The sequence below is a fragment of the Pezoporus occidentalis genome, unplaced genomic scaffold (genome assembly GCF_034315485.1).
Source record: "Pezoporus occidentalis ecotype Australia unplaced genomic scaffold, CSIRO_AGI_Poc_V1 ctg9, whole genome shotgun sequence".
In the NCBI taxonomy this organism is placed as follows: domain Eukaryota; kingdom Metazoa; phylum Chordata; class Aves; order Psittaciformes; family Psittacidae; genus Pezoporus; species Pezoporus occidentalis.
Window position 1 is genome coordinate 7,557,804 of NW_026916262.1, and position 11,903 is coordinate 7,569,706.

Below are 11,903 nucleotides of genomic sequence, written 5' to 3' on the forward strand. Positions count from 1 at the left end.
GGTGACGCCCGGCGGTGGGAGCACTGGGGAGGAGGCCGCCTGCAGCAAGGTGCATGGTAGTGTGTCGCCCTACACACCGGCTAAATGGGAATTTGTAGTCAAAGGGCTAAAAGAATTGTCTTATTCGAAGTGAAACCCCATGGTAAGGGTATCCTCAGAAGTCCTGGTGTAAGTTAGTGTTATAGGGATTACATTTCTAGCCCAAAAGGTAGCTCAGGATGCTGAGAGATTTCAGCATCTGGATATCCTACCTTAAGGCTAGAATACCCTTAAGATATCCTTAGCCTTTTCATAAAGCACACAAGAGCTAAACTCCTGAATAAATATTCTGAGAAGATGAAGTGAAAAGCTAGCCAAAGTGAACCTGGCTATTAAATAAGTACCTAGTAAGCTGCTCTGCACAGATGCTCCTAGGGATCTCTGGACAAGCAATCGCCTCTCTAGTCTCTGCATCCTGAGGGCTATTAAGTGCCTGTCTGTGAATAAAATGGAAAGCTCATTTACTGTGGGTGCTGACAAAATGGAAGAAGTTTCAAATGCTAGGGAAAAACTTTCCTTTCATGGCTACCCTAAGGCATGACTTCCAGGTCATTCAGAGTACTACCAGTTCATTCAGAGTACTACCTGTATAAGAGTGGTACTGGAAGGCTAAGTGCATGGCAGTTCTTCTGCAGACTGTTAATTTCCATTGTACTGCTGCATGCTGACAGCTTTGAACTGGTATTTATGCCAAGTGCTGTGCAAGAAGTGTGAAACTTAAAGTAGGAAACACCACAGGAATCAGGAGTTGATTCAAAATGAAATAATTTCTCTTGGCACAAGCCAATGGGCATGATCTTGCTGCCAAAAATTTAAAGCTGTGCAGGTTTGGCTAGCTCCAAACATTTAGAGTGTCAGTATTTTTTAACTGTTGCAGGAGTTGGGCGAGGAAAAATAATACTTCTGTGGCTGCTGAAGTGTGACAGAGTATTTTCCAGAGATTAAAAACACTCTTGATGACTGTCTTAGCCCATCTGTGTTTTAGTCCTTCTTCATTCTGGACAGAGTCCATGTGCAATATTGACAAAGGATGTGAGGGAATGGTAGATTGCATTTTCTGGAGGAAAAAAAAGTATCTCGTCATTGACAAAATTGCCTGACTGTCTGTATACCTTGAGAACATTTTCACCACAGTTTATACAGGGAGAAGTTTGTGGTCAGAGCTATTTGTCTGCTTCTGCAACTGCTTTTTAGACTAGGAGCTCTGAGGAGGACAACTTGCCAAATGGTTGGGAAAGTGATGCAATCTTCCAGTAACACACGGGCCTACGTATAGTCATACTAAGACTTAATCTCTCTTTGAGCTTGTTGAGTAAGCTAAGTGTAACTATTACAGTCAGCAAGATGGCTCTGGCATGTCCCTGTGTGACTCAGAAATGATGCTGCATAAGGGAAAGTGGTGTGGAAGGGTGGAAACCATTCTCTGTAATTTAGACAAGTGCAAATGGGCTTGCGTCTGCTGAGTTGAAACAGTGAAAGAGTGGCTAGGTTTCCAGGATGGTCCTGGAGGGGGTTCAGCAGTGGGTTACCAGGATGGTGAAGGGCTTACAGGACGTGCTCTCTGAGGAGAGACATTGAGGAGCTGGGCTTGCTTATTCTGGGGAAGAGCAGACTCACGGTTGATGTAGTAGCAACCCTCAAACATTTGAAAAGAAGGTACAAAAGCAATAGTGCCAGGGACTACTACTGTAAGAACAGCGAGAGATCACAGATTGCAGCTTGAAGGTTCACACTGGGTATTAGGAAAACAGCTCTTCGCTGTGAGGATAGTGAAAATTCAGAGGGATTGCGGCATCATCAAAATTTTCAAAATCTAACAGTACAGAGTGGTGGCTGACTTCACAGAATCACTGAACTGTTGAGGTTGATGGTGAACTCTGGAGATCACCTTGTACACCTTCTCCACTTCCCTGTCCCAAAGCATTGTTGCAAGTTGCACTGCACAGGTTGCTTAGGGCATTATCTTACTGAGTTTTCAGTATCTCAAAGGACTCAAAGGCTCCACAACCTCTCTGGGCAACTTATTCCAGTATTTGGCCACTGCAACAGTAAACTTTTTTTTTAAATTATTATTATTTTATTATGTTTAAATGGAATTTCTTATTTTTAAATGGAATTTCATGTATTTCAATTTGTGCCCATTGCTTCTTTTCCCTTTCTCTGGGCTCCATTCAGAAGAGTTTGGCTCCACCTTCTTTATTCCTGTTCTCCCTCAGATATTTATATGAGTTGTCAAGAGCCTTCCTGAGCTCTCTCATCTCTGGCCTGAATAGTCCCAGCCCTCTCAACCTCTACTTGTAGGGGAAATGTTCTGGTTCCTTAATCATCGTTGTGGTGACCTACACTGAAGTAACTTCACTACATCTGTGTCTTGCTTCTGCTGGGGAGCTTGGAAATGAACACAGTGCTGCAGATGAGTCTCAAAGGGGCTGAAAAGGGGAAGGATCACCTGCTTTGACAAACTGGTGATGTTCTTCCTAATGCAATCTAGGACTTGATATGATGTTGTCAAGGGTCTTGCTTTGGGTGGGACAGTGGACATAAAATTTAACTGCATTAATTTTTTCAGCTATGAAGGTGTGTGAGATGTCAACAAGAAGACTCTTGCTCAAAATTCCAAACCCCAGCAATCTGTGAAAAGGAATAATAAAAAATATGCACTACAAGGAACTTGGAAAATGAAATAATTTGAAAGTTCATGTCAAAATGAAACAAAATTTAACCTGATTTTGAAAATTGTGGCATAAGAAACAGAAATCTTTGCTCCTAAATAGGATGCAGATGAGTTGGGAATGAAGGCAGTAAGTTCCCTCTGTTCATACTGTGAGTGGGAGTTGCAGATGCATCTAGCAGGGAATGCTTGTTCCTTCTGGGCTAGGGCCATCTGAGAACAGGGACATTAGACAACATATTTGGTTTACTGTCATTTTATAAACTCCTTTTTTCCAAGGGAATATGATAGATTAGATGAGCAGACAACTGCTGTGTCCCCTGCTGGATGAATGTGAAGTAATGAACCAGCTGTTCTTAGTGAGTAACATCATTAAAGTCAGACAAATTTCTTACTTGGCCTGGATTTATCACACAAATTCTGATTCAAAGAAGTGGCTTGCAAACTACTTGAAATACTAGAATTCCTCTGGAGGATTTAAATCTTCAGTGCCAAGTTATGAGAAGCACATGAAAAGAAATACTGTGAAAAAACCCAGGGGCTCAAGATTGTTTGAGAGGGCTGTTCAATCCAGTCCAACACATGTAAGGAACAAAATTATGTGCTACTTCTTGAATTATGAGAAATCAATAGAACCACATGACACCCAAATAAGTTTTTAACAGTGATACTTCTAGACACTCTTGAAAGTCCAAGTAAAGACACATGACTGCTTCAGTTAAAGTTCAATTACATGAGCTGAAAAACAACAAGGTAGGGAAGAATAGCAGTATTTTATTTTTTATTGTAAAAGAAATTACATTCTGGATTTCAAGTATATAATTTACAGACAAGTAGAGTAAGCACTTCCCGTCCTAGTTTGAAGAACTTCTCCAGAATTCCTTTCTGAAAACACATCATTTTTTGTAAGCAAAAGAGAAGAATTTGTTTGATATTTAAGAACAAAATTTGTTTGAATAAGGCATAGTGATATTCTTTGTGTATAATCACATACTCTTAAAGTAATGCATACCTTTCTCATTCTTTTTGTCACCTTTGTTTAGGTAACATCCAAAATTGTACTGTTATCCATTGAAGCAGTTATGGTACTTCTCTGATTGTTGTGTTTTGTTAATTTCGTGATTTTACTACACACATGTTGCTGGATTAATTTATATGCAGTAACTGATATAAAGTAATTTATATACAGATTAATAAAAAAGCTGCAACCCTTTGAGACTCTAAAATCTAAGGATACAGGGGAAAGAATGAATTCACAGGGGAAGGGCTACTGAGCAAAGACAGAATATTGGGCATGTAGGTGGGCATTTGACCTGCTCCAGTTCAAGAGCTCTTTTACATTTACCTCTGCTTTTTATTTTTACAAGGAGCAATTTTGCTTATGTCTAATTATGTAATGAAGAATCCAGTGGTATATTTTCTGCTGTGGTGTATTTTGGTTTTCGTTACCTCTAATTGTTGAAAAAGTGATTTTTTTTTTTTTTTACAGTATTTCTACAAAAATAATTTGAAATTAACATGCTTTGGAACATACCCTGTGAAAAACATGTAGTATGGCTTACTGCCTGTAGCTATGGCTTTTTGATAGATTTTGTGGTTTAGGAACCGCATTCTAATAGTATCATTTTATTTTCCACTGAGGACTTATAAAGGCATGTTGTGAGACCACAAAATTGTGAAAATGTTGCAGGATCCCTCCCACAGCCATGTTCTTTCCCAGGCCTTATACCTCAGGAATTTCTTGGAAAACCTTTCTGCTTCCAGCGCCATACTTCTAAATTCTGATAGTTAGTAAGGAATTTTTTTGACACTATACCTTGTATTTATGTCATCAGTTTTTTGCCTATTACCATAGTGCCTAAAAACCATAGTCTATAATGTTAGATATTATGCAAACATAAACTACAAGTACTGTCACTTTCACTGCAGGCTACGGCGTAGGTTTCACATTTGAAACAAGAAGAGAGAGGTGATGGAAGCACAGAGGGAAGAAGCAGAGCTGAACACAGTTTTAGGAATGTAATGAGATGGTGATGGTTAGGATGGCAGGCTGTGGTGATAACTCTTCAGTGTGATGACAGCAGTTCCAGCTGCTAGATGCCATTGTAATGACAACAGCTTCCAAATTTTAAAGAGGGATTTGAACAAAGGCAAGGAATTAGCTTTGTAAAAACTTGTAAGTCATTTCTTGGTTACCAGGATGTCTTTGAGAAGTGAGCAGATATGAGAAATTACTAAAATGCTTACTTAAAAAAACCCTAAGTTTATCAGACAGTTGTTAGAAATTTGGTACAATCTAAACTAATGTGAAACAGAACCCGCTTATACACTTGGAATTACTTAAATAATTTAAACATTATTAACAATTAAACTAAAACCGTAATTAAATAAAACAATAAATGCTTCGAAGTTTCCTGCCGTCAGATTTTAGGTGACTTTTAGTTTACGTGGAACTACTATATTAATACATTTATTATGGTTAACTGGTTAAGGGGATTGTTGCTCACATGCAAAGAGTGCCAACACAATTACATGTCTTCAATATGGAAATAATTGTGCTAATTAGAGCTTGTTAAGCTGGATCTTTTGCAGATTTGGTGTTACTTTTAAACAACTTAAGTGCTAGTGTTTATATTTTATACCAATTACAAGTTCTTAGAGCAAGAACATTTTTAAATCCTGACAGTTCTATTACTTATAAAGAAAAAGATCTTTTGTCCAAAACTACATACTGGAATTCTAGCTGAAGATTCTGACTGTTCAATGGTTAAAATGAAAAATATTTCTGTCATCTGGAAGTGCTGTTTACACTGTGTGACTGTGTTCACACTACGCACTGCAAACAACAATAGATAGCTGAGGTTAATTGTCAGAAATAATCCAAGAGCTGACGTCTTTGTTTAGACTTTTTGCTGCTGCCCAGAACACTGGTCACTGTTCTACTCTAGAAGCAGAGCAGGGATGCTAGTAAGAACTGGAGCAAGAAATGAGGCAGGACAGGGACAGAGGCAAGGAGCTCAGGCAGAACAGGAGGTTCTAGCATGCTGCAAGCTCCAGAGAAAAACTGTAAGCTTTCATCTAACAGCCATTGAGTCAGAAATGAGCTTTGCAGGAGACACAGAAAATGGGGTGAGTGTTTGAAACAGTGGTTTGTGCTACCATTCAGAGCCACTTCAGGAAGCTGGAGAAACAGGCAAACAGGAACCTCATGAAGTTCAAATGAAGTCCTGCACCTGGGAAAAAATAAACTCTTACAGCAGTACAGGCTAGTGGCCAACAAAAGAAGCTAGGCAGAAAAGCCTTTGGAGATCCTGGTGGATACTGAATGAAAATGAGCATCCTTGCAATGAAGGCCAACAATCTCTTATGCTGCAGCCTCTGGTAAGCGGAACATTGCCAGTGGGACAAGGGAGGTTACCCTTCTATTGTACTTGGCACTCCACATCCAAACTGCTATGTACAGTCCTCAGTATAAGTGAGACATGGACATATTTGAATGAGTCCAGCAAAGGGTGACAAAGATGATTAAAGGATTGGAACATCTGACACAAGAGAAGGTGGACTGCTTAGCTTGGAGAAATGAAGGCATAGGGGCACATTAACCTATCTGTATAAATACCTTATGGGAGGGAGTAAAGAAGCCAGACTTTTCTTGGGTAATGGGCATAAACTGAAATACAGGAAATTTCATTTAAACATAAGAAAAATAATCCCGATTGCCTGTGATTAAGAAGGTGCTTTGGTTGTAAAGAGGCTTTGAAATCAAACTCCACAGTGATATGTAACCCTAATGACTGTGAGTGGTTTCAGGAACTGGACTTGAGAGTGCAGTAATTGAATATGGAGGTTGAATGATAGGCACAAGAGCTTGAAAAGATCTTGAAATCCATATAATAAGAAGTGTACTTAGAAATCTCCTTTAAGGTAATTTTTTGTTTGGTTATTGCCCTTACTTGAAGTTTAGAATCTGTGTTTTTTCTACTTCGCTACTCTCTTTGGCATGCTTGTTTTACTAGAGTTGTTGACCTAAGGTGACTTACCATTAGTGGTACTCTGAGAACTCTGCCTCTGCCAATTCTGCTTGAGATCTCAGTGACAGTGGTGTCAGGGAGAGTGTAGTGAAAGCAGACAGACATTGACATGGATTTAATCATTGCAGGCTACCAGATGAAAGCTTGGCAATACCTTCCACAAAAAGATGAGAGTCAAGCCAAAAGATCTTTAAACTACTTAGATAGTAGAAAATTTTCAAATGTCTCTTATCTATTTTCAGAAACAGTTTCAGAAGATAAAGTAGTGTAGAGAAACTAGTTCTGAGCATTCACAAAGAGCAGCAAAGATAAGAAAACAAGTTTTTCTTAAAATGATCTATTATTATAGTTACCCGATTGCCAATACAGATCTGTAACAATCCTGGCTTTGGTACAATGTGATTCTTTGTTTTGCTAATCTGCATCAGCTGACATTACCTTGACTTCCTTAGTTAACAGTTGACTGAAAACAAATAGAAACTTCAAAGACGGAATCTATACTTTTCAATGTTATTAGGTGATCTACAAGGGGTTGAATGCTGTTATGCATCCTTTACTGTCACTTAAGAGATCCCTTATGTTCACAAGCACTTTCTTCTTATTCCCTGAAACAACTGCCTGGAGCTTTGTGCATTCCATTCTTCAGAGCATCTACCTGACCTTTAGACGTTGTAGTGGCAGGCTAATATGTTTAAGGATGCCTTAGCATCCTTGTGGAACTTGCCTAAATGACTGCTATAGAAGTATTTAATGGATGTTCTTTAACAAACTGGTTTGGTAAACCATAAACTTTTTATCTTTGTAAGAAGATGCTCCTTTTGATTTACTCATATCTAAATAGTTCCCAGTTCTACCAACTGCCACCTCTTGTAAATTTAGAGCTTCAGCAAAACAGAAATCCTGACAGCCTGTCCTAATACACACTCCCAAAACACAACTTAGAAGGGAAAGTTAGAACAAAGTAGTTCCAAAAGCTGTAATTTAGTATTGTCTGTGTTTTATAGTCTAAAGTGTTACTTAAGTTTTTAGACTCACAAGGACTATTTTGTGCTGACAGAAATTGGGAATCTTCATATTCTTCACTTACCCTGAATAACACAAAATATGTGTTTCTAAGTTATCTAAAAGTCACTGGTATAAAAGTAATTGAAGGATTTGATTACCTTTAAGAAAGGTTCTCTCAAAGGCAGAAAAATTAATGATAGAATTTTATGAAATTTTGGCTTTATTCATACTGAACTCATTCCTACTCTTATTGCTTCAGTGGTGAAGAAAAAAACATCCAAATGCTGCCTTTGTATGTTTTTGCACAGTTAATTAGTATAAAACATTGTATAAAACATATCTATTCGTAATTCTATAAAAAATGACATCAGTCTTTTTTATAATGCCTTTGAAAGGAAGAGAGGTGCAATACATTTAACAGATCAGTAGAGCCAAATAAAATGGTGATGAAATAAATTCTATTGGTAATACATTAACTTCAAATTTACACAGAACGTGGAGATGTTGCATGAATTTTCATAAATTAATCAAATTGTGTAGCAGTATAAAATATGCCTGGGTTCAGCAGTAGCAGTCATTTTTCTCCTTTGTGGTAGCTGGTGCAGTGCTGTGTTTTGACTTCCAGCCTGGGAGCAGTGCTGGTGATACCGATGTTTTCGGTTGTTGCTAAGTGATGTTTACCCTGACCAAGGACTTTGTGAGGCTCATGCTCTGCCATGGAGGAGGGGAAGCTGTGAGGAAGCAGAGACGGGACGCCTGACCCAGGCTAGCCAAAAAGGTATTCAATACCACAGCACGTCATGCCCAGGGTGGGGGGTAACTGGGAGTTACCCGGAAGGACACGGGCTTCCGGGTGGGACTCATTTCTTGGCCGGTGGTATTGTATTCTCTTCCCTTGTTATTTTCTCTTACCATTGTTGTCCTTGGTGGTAGCGGTGGTGATTTGTGTTGTACATTGGTTGCTGGACTGTTCTTGTCTCAACCCATGGGAGTTGCACTCTTTTGATCCTCCTCCCTGTTCCTCCGGGAGCGGGGAAGGGGGGAGCCCTGGGGTGGGGGGGGGGGCCTCAGTTGCTCTCAGCCCAGCACCACTCACTGGGAGTGAGTGAGCAAGCTGTTTGGCTAGGGTTTAAACCATGACATATGCATACAATTATAATGAAGAAAAATATAGAAATTATATGAGAAAAAAAGAAATTCTGTTTCCTCATGCACATATTTCTTCCGGCTCCAAAATGCAATTTCATTATGGAGTCAGAAATACTAAATGAAACGCGTGTTTGGTATAGAGTAGTGCATTTGGTTCAGAATAAATGGGGCTGCACTGGAGCAGAGAAAGAAGTTGGTTTGGATCTAAATTTAAATCAGTAATTTGAAAATGATTGGTAGGGATGCCTAATTCTACTGTTGTGGAATGTGATTCAGCATCACATCTGCTTGACTAATTAGTGTTGTGTTATATTACTTTTGCTGGAATTGTTTCTTATTTAGCATCACAACAGAACAGAAATTCATAGAATCATAGAACAGTTAGGGTTGGAAAGGACCTTAAGATCATCTAGTTCCAACCCCCCCTGCCATGGGCAGGGACACCTCACACCATGTCACCCAAGGCTCTGTCCAACCTGGCCTTGAACACCACCAGTGATGGAGCATTCACAGCTTCCCTGGACAACCTATTCCAGTGCCTCACCACCCTTACAGTAAAGAACTTCTTCCTTATATCCAATCTAAACTTCCCCTGTTTAAGTTTTAAACCATTACCCCTTGTCCTGTCACTACAGTCCCTAATGAAGAGTCCATCCCCAGCATCGCTATAGGCCCCATTCAGATACTGGAAGGCTGCTATGAGGTCTCCATGCAGCTTTCTCTTCTCCAGGCTGCACAGCCCCAACTTTCTCAGCCTGTCTTCATATGGGAGATGCTCCAGTCCCCTGATCATCCTCGTGGCCCTTCTCTGGACTTCTTACAACAGTTCCATGTCCTTTCTTGTCGGTGCTGGGACCAGTGCTGTTTAATATTTTCATCAACGACCTGGATGAGGGAACTGAGTGTACCCTCAGAAGTTTGCTGATGATACTAAACTGGGAGGAGTGGCTGACACACCAGAGGGCTGTGTTGCCATTCAGCGAGACCTGGACAGGCTGGAGAGTTGGGCGGGGAGAAACTTGATGAAATTCAACAAGGGCAAGTGTAGAGTCTTGCATCTGGGGAAGAACAGCCCCATGTACCAGTACAGGTTGGGGGCTGACCTGCTGGACAGTAGTGAAGGGGAAAGGGACCTGGGGGTCCTGGTGGATAGGAGGATGACCATGAGCCAGCAATGTGCCCTTGTGGCCAAGAAGGCCAGTGGCATCCTGGGGTGTATTAGAAGGGGGGTGGTTAGTAGGTCAAGAGAGGTCCTCCTCCCCCTCTACTCTGCCTTGGTGAGGCCACATCTGGAATATTGTGTCCAGTTCTGGGCCCCACCGTTCAAGAAGGACAGGGAGCTGCTGGAGAGAGTCCAGCGCAGAGACACAAAGATGATTAAGGGAATGGAACATCTGTCTTATGAGGAGAGGCTGAGGGAGCTGGGACTCTTTAGCTTGGAGAAGAGGAGACTGAGGGGTGACCTCATCAATGTTTACAAATATGTAAAGGGTGAGTGTCAGGATGATGGAGCTAGGTTTTTTTCAGTGATGTCCAGTGATAGGATGAGGGGCAATGGGTGTAAACTGGAGCATAGGAGGTTCCATGTGAACACCAGGAAAAGTTTCTTCACTGTGAGAGTGACAGATCACTGGAACAGGTTGCCCAGGGGGGTAGTGGAGTCTCCTACGTTGGAGATATTCAAGGCCCGCCTGGACAAGTACCTGTGTGATGTACTCTAGGTTACCCTGCTCTTGCAGGAGGGTTGGACTAGATGATATTTTGAGGTCCCTTCCAACCCTTAGGATTCTGTGATTCTGTGATTCTGATGTTGAGGACACCAGAACTGCACACAATACTTCAAGTGAGGTCTCATGAGAGAAGAGGGGTAGTATCACCTCCTTTGACCTGCTGGTAACGCTCTTTTTAATGCAGCTCAGGATACAGTTGGCTTTCTGGGCTGTAAGCGCACACTGAAGCCGGCTCATGTTCATTTTCTCATCTACCAACACCCCCAAGTCCTTCTCCACAGGGCTGCTCTCAATCTCTTCTCTGCCCAACCTGTAGCTGTGCCTGGGATTGCTCCGACCCACGTGTAGGACCTTGCACTTGGTATGGTTAAACTTCATGAGGTTGACATCAGCCCACCTCACAAGGGTGTCAAGGTCCCTCTGGATGGCATTCCTTCCCTCCAGGGTATCAACCGAACCACACAGCTCGGTGTCATCGGCAAACTTGCTGAGGATGCAGTCAATCCCACTGTCCATGTCAGCGACAAAGATGTTGAACAAGACCGGTCCCCAACACCGGTCCCTGAGGGACACCACTCGTTACTGGTCTCCAGCTGGACATTGAGCCATTGACCACAACTCTTTGCATGTGGCCATCCAGCCAGTTCTTGATCCATCGAGTGGTCCATCCATCAAATTGATGTCGCTCCAATTTAGAGACAAGGATGTCGTGTGGGACAGTCTTGAGTGTTCTGCACAAGTTCAGGTCAATGACGTCAACTGCTCTACCCCTCTCCATCAGTTCTGTAGCCCCATCATAGAAGGCCACCGAATTGGTCAGGCAGGATTTCCCCTTAGTGAAGCCATGCTGGCTGTCACCAAGCACCTTGTTGTTTTTCATGTGCCTTAGCATGCCTTGCAGGAGAATCTGCTCCAAGACTTTGCCAGGCGCAGAGGTGAGACTGACTGGTCTGTAGTTCCCTGGGTCATCCATTTTCCCCTTCTTGAAAATTCTTGCTGCTGTTGTGGTCCTTTACATTTTGTGTAAAAAACTCTTAGTTTTACTTTCAGTCATAGCTAGCATCACTTTATAGTGTAATCCACAGAAGGAATGTTAATATACTACCAAGCCCCCCCCCCCTTTTTTTTTCTGCTAGAAAGGCTTTTGAGTTTTGATGGTATGTGCAAATGGCAAAACTTTCATGAGAAATAACATCTCCCCTTAATGTCATTCTGACCACGTCTATTTTCATTCACAAATCCTGAACATTTTAGTGCCTATTACTGCCACAGCAGTGT